The 20,464-nt window shown below is 39.1% G+C and overlaps 2 protein-coding genes across 8 annotated transcripts in view; both read left to right on the top strand.

Annotated features, from left to right (window-relative positions):
- LOC137307041 (homeobox protein Hox-D3a-like) overlaps positions 1-20,464 on the top strand; it is a 107,966-nt gene that overhangs the window by 21,586 nt on the left and 65,916 nt on the right. Inside the window, exon 2 of the mRNA XM_067976383.1 lies at positions 14,158-14,189. The gene's annotated coding sequence lies outside the window, so the exon portion shown is untranslated. The remainder of the gene's footprint in view (positions 1-14,157; positions 14,190-20,464) is intronic.
- The window catches only part of LOC137307042 (homeobox protein Hox-C4-like), a 141,177-nt gene that overhangs the window by 56,197 nt on the left and 64,516 nt on the right, over positions 1-20,464 (top strand). For all 7 annotated transcript variants that reach the window (XR_010959005.1, XR_010959004.1, XM_067976390.1 and 4 more), the window contains one exon: positions 14,158-14,189. The gene's annotated coding sequence lies outside the window, so the exon portion shown is untranslated. The remainder of the gene's footprint in view (positions 1-14,157; positions 14,190-20,464) is intronic.

Below are 20,464 nucleotides of genomic sequence, written 5' to 3'. Positions count from 1 at the left end.
CCCTATCTCTCTTTTTGTCTCTCTCTATCTCTCTTTTTGTCTCTCTCTATCTCTCTTTTTGTCTCTATCTCTCTTTTTGACTCTCCCTATCTCTCTTTTTGTCTCCCTCTATCTCTCTTTTTGTCTCTCTCTATCTCTCTTTTTGTCTCTATCTCTCTTTTTGTCTCTCTCTATCTCTCTTTTTGTCTCTCTCTGTCTCCCTTTTCGTCTCTCCCTATCTCTCTTTTTGTCTCTCTCTATCTCTCTTTTTGTCTCTCTCTATCTCTCTTTTTGTCTCTATCTCTCTTTTCGTCTCTCTCTGTCTCCCTTTTCGTCTCTCTCTATCTCTCTTTGTGTCTCTCTCTATCTCTCTTTTTGTCTCTCCCTATCTCTCTTTTTGTCTCTTTCTCCCTTTTTGTCTCTCTCTATCTCCCCTTTCGTCTCTCTCTGTCTCCCTTTTCGTCTCTCCCTATCTCTCTTTTTGTCTCTCCCTATCTCTCTTTTTGTCTCTCTCTATCTCTCTTTTTGTCTCTCTCTATCTCCCTTTTCGTCTCTCTCTGTCTCCCTTTTCGTCTCTCCCTATCTCTCTTTTTGTCTCTCTCTATCTCTCTTTTTGTCTCTCTCTATCTCTCTTTTTGTCTCTCTCTATCTCCATTTTCGTCTCTCTCTATCTCTCTTTTTGTCTCTCTCTATCTCTCTTTTTGTCTCTCTCTATCTCCCTTTTCGTCTTTCTCTGTCTCTCTTTTTGTCTCTATCTCTCTTTTTGTCTCTCTCTGTCTCTCTTTTTGTCTCTCTGTCTCCCTTTTCGTCTCTCTCTGTCTCCCTTTTTGTCTCTCTCTATCTCCCTTTTCGTCTCTCTCTGTCTCCCTTTTCGTCTCTGTCTCTCTTTTTGTCTCTCTATCTCTCTTTTCGTCTCTCTCTGTCTCTCTTTTCGTCTCTCTCTATCTCTTTTCGTCTCTTTCTGTCTCCCTTTTTGTCTCTCTCTATCTCTTTTCGTCTCTCTCTGTCTCTCTTTTTGTCTCTCTATCTCTCTTTTCGTCTCTCTCTGTCTCCCTTTTTGTCTCTCTCTATCTCTTTTCGCCTCTCTCTGTCTCCCTTTTCGTCTCTCTTTGATTTAAAAATTGGGAGAAAAAAAACAGAACATTTGGAACCGGCTCGGCGGTCCAGGACCTTGCAGAAAACACGGTACTAAACTTTATATCAGTCTAGGAGTGGAGTGAAAATGAACTCTGAGGTTAGAGTGATAAGTAGATACAAGATCCCTTATTGATAGTCACGCTCAGTAATCTAGAAACACACCAAATATATACGCCTCCACCCCCGACCCCACCATCAGCACACACTTTAAGTAATTCTGCAGCTGTCGGTCTCCCCCGCAGCTCCGAGTTTAGCTGTTCAGCAAGTTTAACGAGACACTCAACTCCACGTGTTCTCAAACTCTTTTTTTTTGTTGTTGCTGTTCTGAGGGAATTGTCCGGACAAGTTAGCAGGCAGCGTCTACTTACCAGCTTCGCCGGGAACAGGAGACACTCGCTGGCTTTGGTCGCTTCTCTCCTCCCCCTCCCTCTGACAGATTCTGTTCCTGCTCAAAACTCAAAAAAAAAATGTGGTGAGGGAAAGTCTCCCGCACACTTTTCCCCCCCATTCCCTCACTCCACCCCTCTGGCAACTAAAGAGAGTTTAAACCAGGCACCACCCGTAACTAAATGAATTTACTAGTTTTAAACTTCCAAGGTTATTTATGTGGTTGGTTTGTGAACCAGGCACCCTGACTGGCTCCCGAGCAGCACGTGATGTAATTAAAGTAAGTTTTATGGGTTGGAATTGTGTGAAAATTCAATGTATTTACATCACATATAAAATTAACTGTCTAACGCCACAGCTGATCGGGACCTTTTTAATGCGGTGCGAGGGGGAGAGACATCGCGTTTAGTTGTGGGACCGCACATCTCATAAGCGCCGCTTCGAGTTTCGGTACTGTACACGCACCCTCTCCCCCCGTGTACCGCGGAATCCAAATCCTTCCAGTAAAGTTAGTTCGTGCACTCTGGATTAAACAAGGACACCGTCCCCTCGCAATTTAAGAACCTCAGTAGGGGACAGACCTGTGCATTTTACCCTGTCAATCGGAACGGGGATTTGGGAGGGGGGGGGGGCGTGGGGGGGGGTTTCCTGCTTTGCTGAATTATGACTTGTCCCTTCGCCCCCTCCACTCCGGACTGGACTGTTGGTTATTCACGAAAAGAGGGAGCCAGGTTCGTATCTACAGTTGTATCTCTGAGTGCATTGTGTGTGCGTGTGTGTGTGTGTGTGTATCTTTTTAAAGAGAATTGCAAACAGCGTTGAAACGCTACAGTCTGATTTTTGCAGCACAGAGTGTGAAACAATTCGTACTTGTTTTCTCTCCCCGTCTTTCCAGGGAAACAGCGACTGCTTCGGAGTGGGGTGGGTGGGGGCTAGCTTTTTTTCTTTGTTGTTGTTGTTATTTAGTTGAATTATTAAAGTTTTAGAAAGCACAATTGGTTTAGTCTTCCGGTTTGCACGCCCCAGAAGTTTTAATCCAGCCCTATCGGACATCAAAGCAGACAGAAAAAGAAAGGTCCAATTAACATTCCGATTTGAACAGGAGAAGCGCAGATAATAAACCAATCGATCCACAGTGGGCAACCTCCTGCTCATTTACATCAGAGGTGTGTGCGGAGAATTCAATCCCTTGCAAATCATCAACCCAAACTCAAGCCAGAGGAATCGTGCTTATTTTATAAGCAGTCTTGGAGTCAAGCTTCAAAAGAAAACAGGTCGAACAGATGGCTGCATTTTTTATTTTATTTTGAAAATATAATCTGAGTCGGGAGAAAAACATTCTTAAGCTCCACAGCGCTCCTTGAAAATAAAACAGGCTGCAGCAGGTTAGAATCTAAAATCCCGCAGGCAAAATATGACCAGGGCAGTTGTACAGTGAGACAGACACACACACACAATGAATAGATAAACCGTAAACCAGGGGAGAACTGGAGCAGGACACCTGGGAAAGTTTCAGGAGCCGCCTCCTCCTCTCCTGCACCTCTCATGGGAGAGGATTATGCAAAAGCATTGTTGGTTATATCTGTATATAATTACAGGAATATGGGTAATATTGTAGTGTGATATATCTGTATATAATTACAGGAATATGGGTAATATTGTAGTGTGTTATATCTGTTTACAATTACAGGAATATGGGGTAATATTGTAGTGTGTTATATCTGTATATAATTACAGGAATATGGGGTGATATTGTAGTGTGATATATCTGTATATAATTACAGGAATATGGGTAATATTGCAGTGTGATATATCTGTATATAATTACAGGAATATGGGTAATATTGTAGTGTGATATATCGGCATATAATTACAGGAATATGGGTAATATTGCAGTGTGATATATCTATATAATTACAGGAATATGGGTAATATTGTAGTGTGTTAAATCTGTATATAATTACAGGAATATGGGTAATATTGTAGTGTGATATATCTGTATATAATTACAGGAATATGGGTAATATTGTAGTGTGTTAAATCTGTATATAATTACAGGAATATGGGTAATATTGTAGTGTGTTAAATCTGTATATAATTACAGGAATATGGGTAATATTGTAGTGTGATATATCTGTATATAATTACAGGAATATGGGTAATATTGTAGGGTGATATATCTGTATATAATTACAGGAATATGGGTAATATTGTAGTGTGAGATATCTGTATCTAATTACAGGAATATGGGTAATATTGTAGTGTGAGATATCTGTATCTAATTACAGGAATATGGGGTAATATTGTAGTGTGATATATCTGTATATAATTACAGGAATATGGGTAATATTATAGTGTGAGATATCTGTATCTAATTACAGGAATATGGGTAATATTGTAGTGTGATATATCTGTATATAATTACAGGAATATGGGTAATAGTGTAGTGTGTTATATCTGTATATAATTACAGGAATATGGATAATATTGTAGTGTGAGATATCTGTATATAATTACAGGAATATGGATAATATTGTAGTGTGAGATATCTGTATATAATTACAGGAATATGGGTAATAGTGTAGTGTGTTATATCTGTATATAATTACAGGAATATGGATAATATTGTAGTGTGAGATATCTGTATCTAATTACAGGAATATGGGTAATATTGTAGGGTGATATATCTGTATCTAATTACAGGAATATGGGTAATATTGTAGTGTGAGATATCTGTATATAATTACAGGAATATGGGTAATATTGTAGTGTGATATATCTGTATATAATTACAGGAATATGGGTAATATTGTATTGTGATATATCTGTATATAATTACAGGAATATGGGTAATATTGTAGTGTGTTATATCTGTATATAATTACAGGAATATGGATAATATTGTAGTGTGAGATATCTGTATATAATTACAGGAATATGGGGTAATATTGTAGTGTGATATATCTGTATATAATTACAGGAATATGGGTAATATTATAGTGTGATATATCTGTATATAATTACAGGAATATGGGTAATATTGTAGTGTGTTATATCTGTATATAATTACAGGAATATGGGTAATATTGTAGTGTGATATATCTGTATATAATTACAGGAATATGGATAATATTGTAGTGTGAGATATCTGTATATAATTACAGGAATATGGGGTAATATTGTAGTGTGATATATCTGTATATAATTACAGGAAGATGGATAATATTGTAGTGTGAGATATCTGTATATAATTACAGGAATATGGGGTAATATTGTAGTGTGATATATCTGTATATAATTACAGGAATATGGGTAATATTGTAGGGTGATATATCTGTATATAATTACAGGAATATGGGTAATATTGTAGTGTGAGATATCTGTATCTAATTACAGGAATATGGGTAATATTGTAGTGTGAGATATCTGTATCTAATTACAGGAATATGGGGTAATATTGTAGTGTGATATATCTGTATATAATTACAGGAATATGGGTAATATTATAGTGTGAGATATCTGTATCTAATTACAGGAATATGGGTAATATTGTAGTGTGATATATATGTATATAATTACAGCAATATGGGTAATAGTGTAGTGTGTTATATCTGTATATAATTACAGGAATATGGATAATATTGTAGTGTGAGATATCTGTATATAATTACAGGAATATGGATAATATTGTAGTGTGAGATATCTGTATATAATTACAGGAATATGGGTAATAGTGTAGTGTGTTATATCTGTATATAATTACAGGAATATGGATAATATTGTAGTGTGAGATATCTGTATCTAATTACAGGAATATGGGTAATATTATAGTGTGAGATATCTGTATCTAATTACAGGAATATGGGTAATATTGTAGTGTGAGATATCTGTATATAATTACAGGAATATGGGTAATATTGTAGTGTGATATATCTGTATATAATTACAGGAATATGGGTAATATTGTATTGTGATATATCTGTATATAATTACAGGAATATGGGTAATATTGTAGTGTGTTATATCTGTATATAATTACAGGAATATGGATAATATTGTAGTGTGAGATATCTGTATATAATTACAGGAATATGGGGTAATATTGTAGTGTGATATATCTGTATATAATTACAGGAATATGGGTAATATTATAGTGTGATATATCTGTATATAATTACAGGAATATGGGTAATATTGTAGTGTGTTATATCTGTATATAATTACAGGAATATGGGTAATATTGTAGTGTGATATATCTGTATATAATTACAGGAATATGGATAATATTGTAGTGTGAGATATCTGTATATAATTACAGGAATATGGGGTAATATTGTAGTGTGATATATCTGTATATAATTACAGGAAGATGGATAATATTGTAGTGTGAGATATCTGTATATAATTACAGGAATATGGGGTAATATTGTAGTGTGATATATCTGTATATACTTACAGGAATATGGGTAATATTGTAGTGTGATATATCTGTATATAATTACAGGAATATGGGTAATATTGTAGTGTGATATATCTGTATATAATTACAGGAATATGGATAATATTGTAGTGTGAGATATCTGTATATAATTACAGGAATATGGGGTAATATTGTAGTGTGATATTTCTGTATATAATTACAGGAATATGGGTAATATTGTAGTGTGATATATCTGTATATAATTACAGGAATATGGGTAATATTATAGTGTGATATATCTGTATATAATTACAGGAATATGGGTAATATTGTAGTGTGTTATATCTGTATATAATTACTGCAATATGGATAATATTATAGTGTGATATATCTGTATATAATTACAGGAATATGGGTAATATTATAGTGTGATATATCTGTATATAATTACAGGAATATGGGTAATATTGTAGTGTGTTATATCAGTATATAATTACAGGAATATGGGTAATATTGTAGTGTGATATATTTGTATATAATTGCAGGAATATGGGTAATATTGTAGTGTGTTAATTTTGTATATTATTACAGGAAAATGCATAATATTGTAGTGTGAGATATCTGTATATAATTACAGGAATATGGGTAATAGTGTAGAGTGTTATATCTGTATATAATTACAGGAATATGGGTAATATTGTAGGGTGATATATCTGTATGTAATTACAGGAATATGGGTAATATTGTAGTGTGATATATCTGTATATAATTACAGGAATATGGGTAATATTGTAGGGTGATATATCTGTATATAATTACAGGAATATGGGTAATATTGTAGTGTGAGATATCTGTATATAATTACAGGAATATGGGTAATATTGTAGTGTGAGATATCTGTATATAATTACAGGAATATGGGGTAATATTGTAGTGTGTTATATCTGTATATAATTACAGGAATATGGGTAATATTATAGTGTGTTATATCTGTATATAATTACAGGAATATGGATAATATTGTAGTGTGTTATATCTGTATATAATTACAGGAATATGGGTAATATTGTAGTGTGTTATATCTGTATATAATTACAGGAATATGGGTAATATTGTAGTGTGATATATCTGTATATAATTACAGGAATATGGGTAATATTGAAGTGTGAGATATCTGTATATAATTACAGGAATGTGGGGTAATATTGTAGTGTGTTATATCAGTATATAATTGCAGGAATATGGGTAATATTGAAGTGTGAGATATCTGTATATAATTACAGGAATGTGGGGTAATATTGTAGTGTGTTATATCAGTATATAATTGCAGGAATATGGGTAATATTTAGTGTTTACATCTATATAATTACAGGAATATGGGTAATATTGTAGTGTGTTATATCTGTATATAATTGCAGGAAAATGGGTAATATTTAGTGTTTACATCTATATAATTACAGGAATATGGGTAATATTGTAGTGTGTTATATCTGTATATAATTACAGGAATATGGGTAATATTGTAGTGTGATATATCTGTATATAATTACAGGAATATGGGTAATATTGAAGTGTGAGATATCTGTATATAATTACAGGAATGTGGGGTAATATTGTAGTGTGTTATATCAGTATATAATTGCAGGAATATGGGTAATATTTAGTGTTTACATCTATATAATTACAGGAATATGAGTAATATTGTATGTGATATATCTGTATATAATTACAGGAATATGGGTAATATTGTAGGGTGATATATCTGTATGTAATTACAGGAATATGGGTAATATAGTAGTGTGTTATATCTGTATATAATTACAGGAATATGGATAATATTGTAGTGTGTTATATCTGTATATAATTACAGGAATATGGGTAATATTGTAGTGTGTTATATTTGTATATAATTACAGGAATATGGGTAATATTGTAGTTTGTTATATTTTATATAATTACAGGAATATGGGGTAATATTGTATTGTGATATATCTGTATATAATGACAGGAATATGGGTAATATTGTAGTGTGATATATTTGTATATAATTACAGGAATATGGGTAATATAGTAGTGTGTTATATCTGTGTATGATTACAGGAACGTGGGGTAATATTGTAGTGTGATATATCTGTATATAATTGCAGGAACATGTGTAATATTTAGTGTGATATATCCTTATATAATTACAGGAACGTGGGTTAATGTGGTTGTTTACTATATGCAGGAACATGTGGTGTGCTGGATTGCGGGACAGCTATTAGTAGGATATATACAATGCTGGTGTTAATTGTTGTCTTGTTACAAATGTAAACTTTCAGTTAGACTACCAGCTCCGGGAAACATCTGTGCGCTGCATTTGAAGTCAGACTTTTAATTAACAAGAGTTTAGATCCCCACTGCCTTTAAAATACCTCGGTGCTCGATGCGCTTTTTATTCTACTCATTTTTATGGCCAATTTTGGATCAATGTTGCACGAGGGAAGTGTCATAGCAGGTACAGCTCAGAAGGAGGCCGTTAACCCATCGCGCCTGTGCTGGCTCTTTGAAAGAGCTGTCCAATTAGTCCCACTCCCCTTGCTCTTTCCCCCATCGTCCTGCAAATGTCTTGCCTTCGAATATATATCAAATTCAAGTGGGCGATGTAAAATAAGATGCAGTCTTCATAATGTCCGTGCGGACATTAAACACAACGGTCCCAGTGTGCTAGAAAATTGTGCAGTCCTCCATCTGCACGTTCCATCGCCTCAAGAACAGACAGTCCAAAAATCAATGAAGTGTTTTAACGGGAAATCTTTCCTTTTTGTCATTGATTGGCGATTAGCCGGCGCTGTCTGCAACTGCCCAAGATAGTCCTGTACAACAATTAGAATCGTCATTAATATATATTACCGGGTAGATGCGTTGGCAATCTGCTTGCCTGACATAGTCGAGTGAATATTAACCCTTGATTAATGCCTTGCTTTGAACATCACGCTAGGCTCGTGGTATCTCAGTCAGTAACTCTTTATAAAAAATTAGCTCGGCTGTAGGGGAGTCTATAACGAGGGGGCATAGATTTAAGGTGAGAGGGGAGAGATACAAAAGGGTCCAGAGGGGCAATTTTTTCACTCAAAGGGTGGTGAGTGTCTGGAACGAGCTGCCAGAGGCAGTAGTAGAGGCGGGTACAATTTTGTCTTTTAAAAAGCATTTGGACAGTTACATGGGTAAGATGGGTATAGAGGGATATGGGCCAAGTGCAGGCAATTGGGACTAGCTTAGTGGTATAAACTGGGCGACATGGACATGTTGGGCCGAAGGGCCTGTTTCCATGTTGTAACTTCTATGATTGTATGATTCTATGAAACCGTTCCCTCTCAAACCAGTCGCACGTTCCTCCACAGATGTAAAACGTACTGTCAGTGGAGCCTCTGAAAAAACGAAATCGTTTTCTCCCCGTGTATAAAGTTATCTGATTTTAAAACGAGCCAGTTGTTTCAATTCTTCACTTGTGGGAAAGCTCCTCTCATTCCCGATCTCGCGATTTAAAAAGAAGCGAATCGTTTTTAAAATGAAAATAGATTATTTTAATTGACTTGCAAGTGTCTGGTATGGTGTGTGGAATTTGGGACTGGCGTAAGCAATTACCAGATAAAACAACGCTGGTTTGGAATGTGCAGGGAGTGTATATTGGCCGGGTGCAGGCAGTTAATTAATTCTGAAACACGACACAATCATGGAATCATACAGCACAAAAGGAGGCCATTCAGCCCATCGTGCCTGTGCCGGCTCTTTGAAAGAGCTGTCCAGTCAGTCCCACTCCCCCCCTGCTCTTTTCCCCCACAGCCCTGAATGTTTTTTTTTTCGATTCGAGTATTTCTCCAATTCCCCCTTTTGAAAGTTATTATTGAATCTGCTTCCACCGCCCTTTCAGGCAGCGCGTTCCAGATCAGAACAACTCGCTGCGTAAAAAAACATTCTCCTCATCTCCCCCCCCCCCCTCTCTGGTTCTTTCCCCAATTACCTTAAATCTGTGTCCCCTGGTTACCGACCCTCCTGCCACTGGAAACAGTTTCTCCCTATCGACTCTATCAAAACCCCCTCCTAATTTTGATCACCTCAATTTAACCTCCCCCTTAACATTCTCTGCTCTAAAGAGAACAACCCCAGCTTCTCCAGTCTTTCTACAAACAGGCAAAACAATCTTTTTTAAAAAAATAAAGATATAGAGAGAGTTATCCAGGGCCGTAGTTTTATGGTGAGTGAATGAGACCGTGTGAAAAGAAACAAGATTTCAAAACAAAAAAAAAATCAACCTTTGGAATTTTTTTTTTGTAAAATTCCATCTATTTAATTAAAGTATTTAAATTATCTCATCAATCGTTAGTCCGAAACCTGAATCTTCTGATTTTTTATTTTTTTAAAAAAACATATGCATAATGAAAAGTTCTGTTTTTTTTTTAGGGAGGTTTAACATTTTGTTATTGTGTTTAAAAAGTAATCTGAACAAGATTTTTTTTTAAAGTTTACAGGTTTCATCATGACATGAAATAGATTTGAAACCGTTTTGCTGTGTTCTAAGCGGTGACGAGCTGGTCCGGGGAATAGATTTTTTTTAAAATTAAATTGCTTATACATTCCACACACTTTAAAAACCTGAATCCGATCTGGCAGAAGGGAATGAGTGAACGCGTGAAATCCGAGGTGCCAGTTAGACTGCAGACTAACATTTGGGAGATGATGCATTGGCGAGAGTAACGGTCTCTCTCTGAGATGCTTTTACTCGTGCGATCAGAAATAAAACACCGTGTGAATGTACAGGCAACTTTCTTTTTTATTTCTTTTTTTAAAAAAGGAATTCCGCACTCCGTTCCTATCGATGTTTTAACAAGCAATCGTTAGTCTGGCCAGCGAATAAAATACCCTCTTCCTCCATCTCCTATTTGGCAAATTTCTTTCGCCCGTCTGTCCACATCACCTCGTTCCATTTTTTTCCCTTTCTAGTCGAAGAAGGCGCTGTTATTTTTAACCATACCTGGGGTCCCTATTAAACCCGTTAGCTCAGCGATGGCCGCCTGTTATTAGGGTTAAGGGAGTTACAATAACAGGCCGTTCTCCCCGCCCCCCGTTAAAGCGTTGTACCTTGACCGGAGATACACTTGTCTGCATCCGTAAAGTGAAATGACTATACTCGTTTCTGTGTAAAATATGAGCTCGGTTGCTTTGTTTGGGGGTGGGCGTTGGGGACGATGGGGAGAGACCAAACTTCACCCATGATCTAAGTTTACAAGGGGGCCTAATCCTATCTGTGCTGCCCATTATACCGAACTGTCTATTCCCCTGTGTGTATATGTATGTGTGTCTGTGTGTATATGTGTACACATATCTGTGTGTGTGTATATATGAGTGTTTATATGTATGAATATATATATATATGTTTCTATGTGTGTGTATATGTGTATATATGTATATGTGTCTGTATATGTATGTGTGTGCGTTTATATGTATGTCTGATGTTTGTGTATAAATGTGTATGTGGGTGATGTGTATGTATGAATGTTTGTGTACATGTGCGTACATATAAATGTGTGTACACGTATGTGCGATATATCTGTGTGTGTATATGTGGTACATATATGTACTGGAGTGTGTGTGTGTATGTATATGTGTGTATTTGCGCGTGTATACGTATATATATGCACCTGAGTGCGTATGTATATGTATATATCTGAGTGTGCGCCTATATATATGTACCTGGGTGTGCGTTTATGTATATATAGGAGTGTGCATATATGTGTGAATATATATGTGTGTATCTGAGTGTGTGTATATGTATAAATATGTATCTGCATGTGTGTGTATTTGTGTATATATACATGTATCCGAGTGTGTGCAAATGTATATTTGTGTGTATATATGTATATATATATATTAGTGTGTGTATCATAGAATGATAGAATAGTTACAGCACAGAAGGAAGCCAATCGGCCCATCGAGCCCGTGCTGGCTCTTTGTAAGAGCAATCTGGTTAGTCCCATTCCCCCGCTCTTTCCCCGTAGCCCTACAAATTTTTCCCTTCAAGTATTTTCCAATTCCTTTTTGAAAGCCGCGATTGAATTTGCGTTCCCCACCCTTTCAGGCAGATCATAGCTACTCGCTGCATAAAAAAGGATTTTCCTCAAGTTACCTTTGGCCCTGTGGCTAGTCCCCTCAAATCTGTGTCCTCTGGTTCTCAACCCTTCCGCCAATGGGAACAGTTTCTCTTTATTTACTTTATCTAAACCCCTCATGATTTTGAACACTTCTATCAAATCTCCTCTCTCAACCTTCTCTGTTCTAAGGGGAACAACCCCAGCTTCTCCAGTCTCTCCAAGTAACTGAAGTCCCTCTGGTACCATTCTAGTAAATCTTTTCTGCACCCTCTCGAAGGCCTTCACATCCTTCCGAAAGAGCGGTGCCCAGAATTGGACACAATACTCCAGCTGGGGCCTAACCAGTGTTTCATAAAGGTTCATCATAACTTCCTTGCTTATATGCATCTGAGTGTGTATGTACATCTATATATATGTGTGTGTGTGTGTGTATATATGTATGTGTGTATCTGAGTGCGTGTACACGCATATAAATGTATCTGTGTATGTGCATATTTGTATCTGAGTGTGTGTGCATATTTGTATCTGAGTGTGTGTGCATATTTGTATCTGAGTGTGTGTGCATATTTGTACCTGAGTGTGTGTGCATATTTGTATCTGAGTGTGTATGCATATTTGTATCTGTGTGTGTGTATATATGTATCTGTGTGTGTATATATATGTATCTGTGTGTGTATATATGTATCTGTGTGTGTGTATCTGTGTGTGTGTGTATATATGTATCTGTGTGTGTATATATGTATCTGTGTGTGTATATATATGTATCTGTGTGTGTGTATCTGTGTGTGTGTGTATATATGTATCTGTGTGTGTATATATATGTGTATCTGAGTGTGTGTGTTTCTATATATATGTATCCGAGTGTCTGGATATGTATATAGTTGTATCTGAGTGTGTATGCATATTTGTATCTGTGTGTGTATATATATGTATCTGTATGTGTATATATATGTATCTCTGTGTGTGTATATGTATCTGTGTGTGTATATATATGTATCTGTGTGTGTATATATATGTATCTGTGTGTGTATGTATGTATCTGTGTGTATATATGTATCTGTGTATGTGTATCTGTGTGTGTGTGTATATGTATCTGTGTGTGTATATATGTATCTGTGTGTGTGTATCTGTGTGTGTGTGTATATATGTATCTGTGTGTGTATATATATGTGTATCTGAGTGTGTGTGTTTCTATATATATGTATCCGAGTGTCTGGATATGTATATATTTGTATCTGAGTGTGTGTGCATATGTGTATCTGTGTGTGTGTGTGTATATATGTATCTGTGTGTATATATATATGTGTATCTGAGTGTGTGTGTATATATGTATCTGTGTGTGTGTATATATGTATCTGTGTGTGTATATATATGTGTATCTGAGTGTGTGTGTATATATGTATCTGTGTGTGTGTATATATGTATCTGTGTGTATATATATATGTGTATCTGAGTGTGTGTGTATATATGTATCTGTGTGTGTATATATATGTGGATCTGAGTGTGTGTATCTGTGTGTGTGTACATATGTATCTGTGTGTATATATATATTTGTATCTGAGTGTGTATGAATATTTGTATCTGTGTGTGTGTATATATGTATCTGTGTGTATATATGTATCTGTGTGTGTATATATATATTTGTATCTGAGTGTGTATGAATATTTGTATCTGTGTGTGTGTATATATGTATCTGTGTGTGTATATATATATTTGTATCTGTGTGTGTATATATATATTTGTATCTGTGTGTGTGTGTTTCTATATATATGTATACGAGTGTCTGGATATGTATATAGTTGTATCTGAGTCTGTGTATGCCGACGTTTACCGAGGCTGCCGGTGTTTCTCATCGAATAAAAAAAATATTTAGTTTCTTCTCTCTATCTATAATCCAGTTTTTTCTATTTTTTTTCCTGCGTTCTCTCTGGTCCCAGCGTTTTCATTCTGTGCCTTGAGTCTCACCACCTCGCTCAGAAAGTCTTTAATCGTTTGTACGGGTACAATCAGTCAGTGCACGTGTGAAATAGATCTTTACTTTTGCTAAAGGCGCTTTGAAACTGACCTTATTTAAACTTTTTTTTATTATTATTATTTTTGCAGGTTCGTTATACCGGAGATGGCGGCATTTAGCAGTAAGTAACTACCTCGAATTGTTATTTTTTTTTTTGGATGCGCTGTGTTTGGAGGGGAGAGCATTTCCTGCGCTGTGCTGTGAGGGGGTCCATAAAAGATTAAAGAGTGAAGCTGTGTGAATGAATGCCGCTTGGAACGTTCTCAGGATTGTAAATTTAATCGACTTCGAGGGTCTGTTGTAATCCCCCTCCGACAGTAAACATTTCAGAGAGTGGAGGAGGGGGTTGGGCCGCAGAACTAGGAAATGTGTGTCCGAATGTTAAACATTCCTTCTTGTACATTCTTGTACAAAACGAATTTATATATATATATTTTTAAAAATCAGCCTTGATGAGATTTCTTTAAACCACTGGATAAAAGAGTAACTCGCCAATAATAAGTCGAGTGTTTAATATGGCGGCCCTCCGAGGGGAGAGTTAACTAGGCATTGTCTTTTTAGTTTATATATAGTATAAGATTGGAAGTATTCTCCTATTTTGTCCTATTTCCTCGTCTTATGGCGGCCATTGGAATAGACTAGACGCTGTCACATGGTACTGTCAGGGGATGCAGAGGGGGAGAGGCAGAGCCAGAGGGAGAGAGGCAGAGAGGGAGACGGAAACAGAGGGAGAGAGACACACAGAGGGAGAGAGATACAGAGAGAGAGAGAGACACACACAGAGGGAGAGAGATACAGAGAGGGAGACCCACACAGAGGGAGAGAGACACACAGAGGGAGAGAGACAGAGAGAGAGAGGGGGAGACACACAGAGGGAGAGAGACACACAGAGGGAGAGAGACACACAGAGGGAGAGAGATACAGAGAGAGAGAGACACACATAGAGGGAGAGAGATACAGAGAGGGAGACACACACAGAGGGAGAGAGACACACAGAGGGAGAGAGACACAGAGAGAGAGACACACACAGAGGGAGAGAGACACAGAGAGAGGGGGAGAGAGACACACAGAGGGAGAGAGATACAGAGAGAGACACACACAAAGAGGGAGAGAGACAGAGAGAGACAGAGAGAGAGACAGACAGACAGAGAGAGAGAGGGGGAGTCAGAGAGAGGGGGAGACAGAGAGAGGGGGAGACAGAGAGAGAGACAGAGAGAGGGGGAGACAGAGAGAGGGGGAGACAGAGAGATAGAGAGAGAGGGAGACAGAGAGAGGGAGACAGACAGAGAGAGACACAGAGACAGGGACAGAGAGGGAGAGCGAGAGTAAGAGACAGACCGACACAGAGACAGACAGACAGAGACAGAGGGAGAGAGACAGGGAGAGAGAGAAAAAGACAGAGAGGGAGAGAGGGAGAGAGACAGACAGAGGGAGGAGACAGACAGAGGGAGAGAGACAGAGGGAGAGAGAGAGTAAGAGACAGACCGACACAGAGACAGAGGGAGAGAGACAGAGAGGGAGGCGGAGAGGCAGAGAGAGAGAGAGAGAGTAAGAGACAGGCCGACACAGAGTGAGAGACACACAAAGAGACAGACAGTGAGAGACAGGCCGACACAGAGTCAGAGTGAGAGACAGTGACAGAGGGACAGTTAGAGTGAGAGACACAGCGAGACACAGAGACGAAGAAAGACAGAGAGAGAGAAAATGACAGAGAGGGAAAGACAGAGAGAGAGATGTGCCGGGAGATTGTACTCCTCCAGACGCTTCCAGCTGGCAGCAGCTGAATTCTTATCTGTTTAGAATTGATGCGGCAGGCCCAGATCTGTATATCATTCCTGAGATTTCTGTGTCCAAATGCCCAGCCTTTCTTCGCTCTTTGACTTATGACTGCTATAAATGACGGAAACTGCAGAACGTGAATGGCTGCATTGGAGTGCATGGTGCTTCTGAGTAGAGAGACAGATTTTCCACAGATACCGAGAGCAGAGACCAAAGGTCACTCCAAAAACAAAGAGAAACTTCTCCTGATTTGGGATTACTGGTTAATGGTTTAAAATCTAATTAGTGCAACTGAAAGAGAGAGGGATAGAGAAAGGGTGGAGAAAGAGAGGGAGGGACAGAAAGTGAGAGAGACAGAGAGATAGAGAATCAGGCAGTGGGACCGAAAAGGGCGATGGATAGATTGATAGACTGATAGATAGGTCGGTCGATCGAACAAAAAGACGGACAGAGGCAGAGAAACACAATGAGAAACAGAGCGACACTCAGTCATCCACAGACAGAGGCACAGAAAGAGACAGGCAGGGGACGAGGAAGCAGACGGATAGACGGGGAGACAGAGGGAGCGAGGGGGAAGGAGCGAGGCGGGGAGAGACATAGAGGTTTGAGATTTTTTTTTAAAAAGACAGAGACAGAAACATACCGTGAGACAATGGGAGAGAGAGAGAGAGAAAAAAAAACAGGGAGGGACAGAAAGGAATAGAGGCAACACGAAGAGATAGATCAAGAGACGGAGGAAGAGAGAGAAAGGATATTATTAAACTAGAAAGAGTGCAGAAAAGATTTACTAGGATGCTACCGGGACTTGATGGTTTGACTTATAGGGAGAGGTTGGATAGACTGAGACTTTTTTCCCTGGAGAGTAGGAGGTTTAGGGGTGATCTTATAGAAGTCTATAAAATAATGAGGGGCATAGATAAGGTAGATAGTCAAAATCTTTTCCCAAAGGTAGGGGAGTCTATAACGAGGGGGCATAGATTTAAGGTGAGAGGGGAGAGATACAAAAGGGTCCAGAGGGGCAATTTTTTCACTCAAAGGGTGGTGAGTGTCTGGAACGAGCTGCCAGAGGCAGTAGTAGAGGCAGGTACAATTTTGTCTTTTAAAAAGCATTTGGACAGTTACATGGGTAAGATGGGTATAGAGGGATATGGGCCAAGTGCAGGCAACTGGGACTAGCTTAGTGGTATAAACTGGGCGACATGGACATGTTGGGCCGAAGGGCCTGTTTCCATGTTGTAAACTTCTATGATTCTATGATTCTATAAGAGACGGAGGAAGAGAGAGAAACGGACGGGGAGCTAGGCGCCGACAGGTCGATAAATAGACAGGCAGAGAGAGAAAGGCAGAGGCGGAGAGAAACAGGGACAGACAGAGATAGAGAAAAAGGTGGAGAAAGAGGAGAGACAGAGAGGGAGGCGAATTTAAAATATACACACAGGCACATACACACACGCGCGCACACACATATACACAAATCGACTGTCAGTGTACAGCAAATTAAGTCAGACAACGCCGGTATAATTTGTGGCTTGCTAGCCGAGATGGGGACAAAAAAAAATCTAATTCCCCACATTTGCAACCTGAGTATTTCATAGAAATCGTAGCAAATTTACGGCGCAGGAGGAGGCCATTCGGCCCATCGTGTCCGTGCCAGCCAGGAAAATGAGCCACCCAGCCTAATCCCACTTTCCCGCACTTGGTCCTGTAACCTTGCGGGTTACGGCTCTTCAGGTGCACATCCAGGTACTTTTTTAATGAGTTGAGGGTTTCTGCCTCTCCCACCCTCTCAGGCAGTGAGTTCCAGACCCCCACCACCCTCTGGGTGAATAAATTTCTCCTCAGCTCCCCTCTAATCCTTCTATCAATTACTTTAAATCTATGCCACCTGGTCACTGACCCCTCTGCTAAAGGAAATAGGTCCTCCCTATCCACTCTATCTCGGCCCCTCATAATTTTATACACCTCAATTAAATCTCCCCTCAGTCTCCTCTGTTCCAAAGAAAACAACCCCAGCCTGTCCAATCTTTCCTCACAGCTAAAATTCTCCAGCCCTGGCAACACCCTCGTAGATCTCCTCTGCACCCTCTCTAGTGCGATCACATCTTTCCTGTAATGTGGTGACCAGAACTGTACGCAGTACTCAAGCTGTGGCCGAACCAATGTTTTATACAGTTCCAGCATAACCTCCCTGCTCTTATATTCTATGCCTCAGCTATTAAAGGAAAGTATCCCGTATGCCTTTTTAACCACCTTATCTACCTGTCCTGCTACCTTCAGGGATCTGTGGACATGCACTCCAAGGTCCCTCACTTCCTCTACACCTCTCAGTATCCTCCCATTTATTGTGTATTCCCTTGCCTTGTTTGCCCTCCCCAAATGCATTACCTCACACTTCTCCAAATTGAATTCCATTTGCCACTTTTCTGCCCATCTGACCAGCCCATTGATATCTTCCTGCAGTCTACAGCTTTCCTCCTCACTATCAACCACATGGACAATTTTTGTATCATCTGCAAACTTCTTAAGCATGTCCCCTATATTTAAGTCCAAATCATTAATATATACCACAAAAAGCAAGGGACCTGGTACTGAGCCTTGCGGAACCCCACTGGAAACAGCCTTCCAGTCACAAAAACACCCGTCGACCATTACCCTTTGCTTCCTGCCACTGAGCCAATTTTGGATCCAACTAGCCACTTTCCCATGGATCCCATGGGCTTTTACTTTTTTGACCAGTCTGCCATGTGGGACCTTGTCAAAAGCCTTGCTAAAATCCATGTAGACTACATCAAACGCATTACCCTCATCGACCCTCCTTGTTACCTCCTCAAAAAATTCAATCAAGTTAGACAGACACGACCTTCCCTTAACAAATCCATGCTGACTGTCCTTGATTACTCCGTGCCTTTCTAAATGACGGTTTATGCTGTCCCTCAGAATTGATTCCAATAATTTGCCCACCACCGAGGTTAGACTGACTGGCCTGTAATTACTCGGTCTGTCCCTCTCTCCCTTGCTAAACAACGGTACGATGTTAGCAGTCCTCCAATCCTCCGGCACCACGCCTGTAGCCAGGGAGGATTGGAAAATGATGCTCAGAGCCTCCGCTATTTCCTCCCTTGCTTCTCTTAACAGCCAGGGATACATTTCATCCGGGCCTGGTGATTTATCTAATTTCAAAGATGCTAAACCCCTTAATACTTCCTCCCTCACTATGTTTATCCCATCCAATATTTCACACTTCTCCTCCTTAACGACAATCTCTGCATCGTCCCTCTCTTTTGTGAAGACAGATGCAAAGTATTCATTAAGAACCATACCCACATCTTCCGCCTCCACACATAGGTTACCTTTTTGGTCTCTAATCGGCCCTATTCTTTCCTTAGTTACCCTTTTGCTCTTAATGTATTTATAAATCATCTTTGGATTTTCCTTGATTTTATTTGCCAATATTTTTTCATGCCCTCTCTTTGCTTTCCTAATTTCCTTTTTAATTTCACACCTGCACTTTCTAGACTCTTCTAGGTTTTCTGCAGTATTGAGCTCTCGGTGTCTGACATAGGCTTCCCTTTTTTGCCTTATCTTACCCTGTATGCTCCTTGACATCCAGGGGGCTCTAGATTTGGCAGCCCTTCCCTTTTTCTTTGTGGGAACGTGTTTACTCTGAACCCCTTGAATCTCCCCCTTGAATGCCTCCCTCTGCTCTGACATTGATTTACCTTCAAGTAGCTGTTTCCAGTCCACTTTTGTTAAATCACTTCTCAGCTTAGTACAATTGGCCTTTCCCCAATTGAGAACTTTACCACCTGTTCTGTCTTTGTCCTTTTCCATCACTATGCTAAAACTAACTGAATTATGATCACTACCAGCAAAATGCTCTCCCACTGATACTCCTTCCACCTGCCCAGCTTCATTCCCTAAAATTAAATCCAAAACTGCCCCCTCTCTGTTGGGCTTGCTGCGTACTGGCTAAAAAAGTTCTCCTGAATGCAATTTAAGAATTTTATGCCCTCTGTACCCGTCACACCGTTTGTATCCCAATTAATATTAGGGTAGTTGAAATCCCCTATTACTGCCCTATTGTTTCTGCACTTCTCAGAAATTTGCCGAAATAATTGCTCTTCTATCTCCCTCTGACTGTTTGGGGGTCTATAGTACACTCCCAGTACGAACATACGAACAGACGAATTAAGAGCAAGAGTAGGCCATTCGGCCCCTCGAGCCTGCTCTGCCATTTGATAAGATCATGGCCGATCTGATTGCGACCTCAACCCTACTTTCCCGTCTACCTACAATAACCTTTGACCCCCTTGTTAATCAGGAATCTCTCTAACTCAGCCTTAAAAATATTCAATGACCCTGCCTCCACCGCCCTCTGGGGATTGGTAATACTCAGCAGTGTGACTGCCTCTTTTTTTTGTTCCTTAGCTCAACCCATATGGCCTCATTTGACGATCCTTCTAACATATCATCTTTCCTCACAGCTGTAATTGTTTCTTTAACCAAAATTGCACCCCCCCCCCCGTCTTTTTTATCCTCCTCTCTATTTCATCTGAAAACCCTGTCAGCAGGCACTTTGAGCTGCCATTCCTGCCATGTTTCTGTAATCGCTAAGGT

This window comes from Heptranchias perlo, chromosome X (assembly GCF_035084215.1).
Source record: "Heptranchias perlo isolate sHepPer1 chromosome X, sHepPer1.hap1, whole genome shotgun sequence".
Classification (NCBI taxonomy): Eukaryota; Metazoa; Chordata; class Chondrichthyes; order Hexanchiformes; family Hexanchidae; genus Heptranchias; species Heptranchias perlo.
The sequence above is the reverse complement of the archived record's forward strand: the minus strand, read 5'-3'. Positions and strand labels throughout refer to the sequence as shown.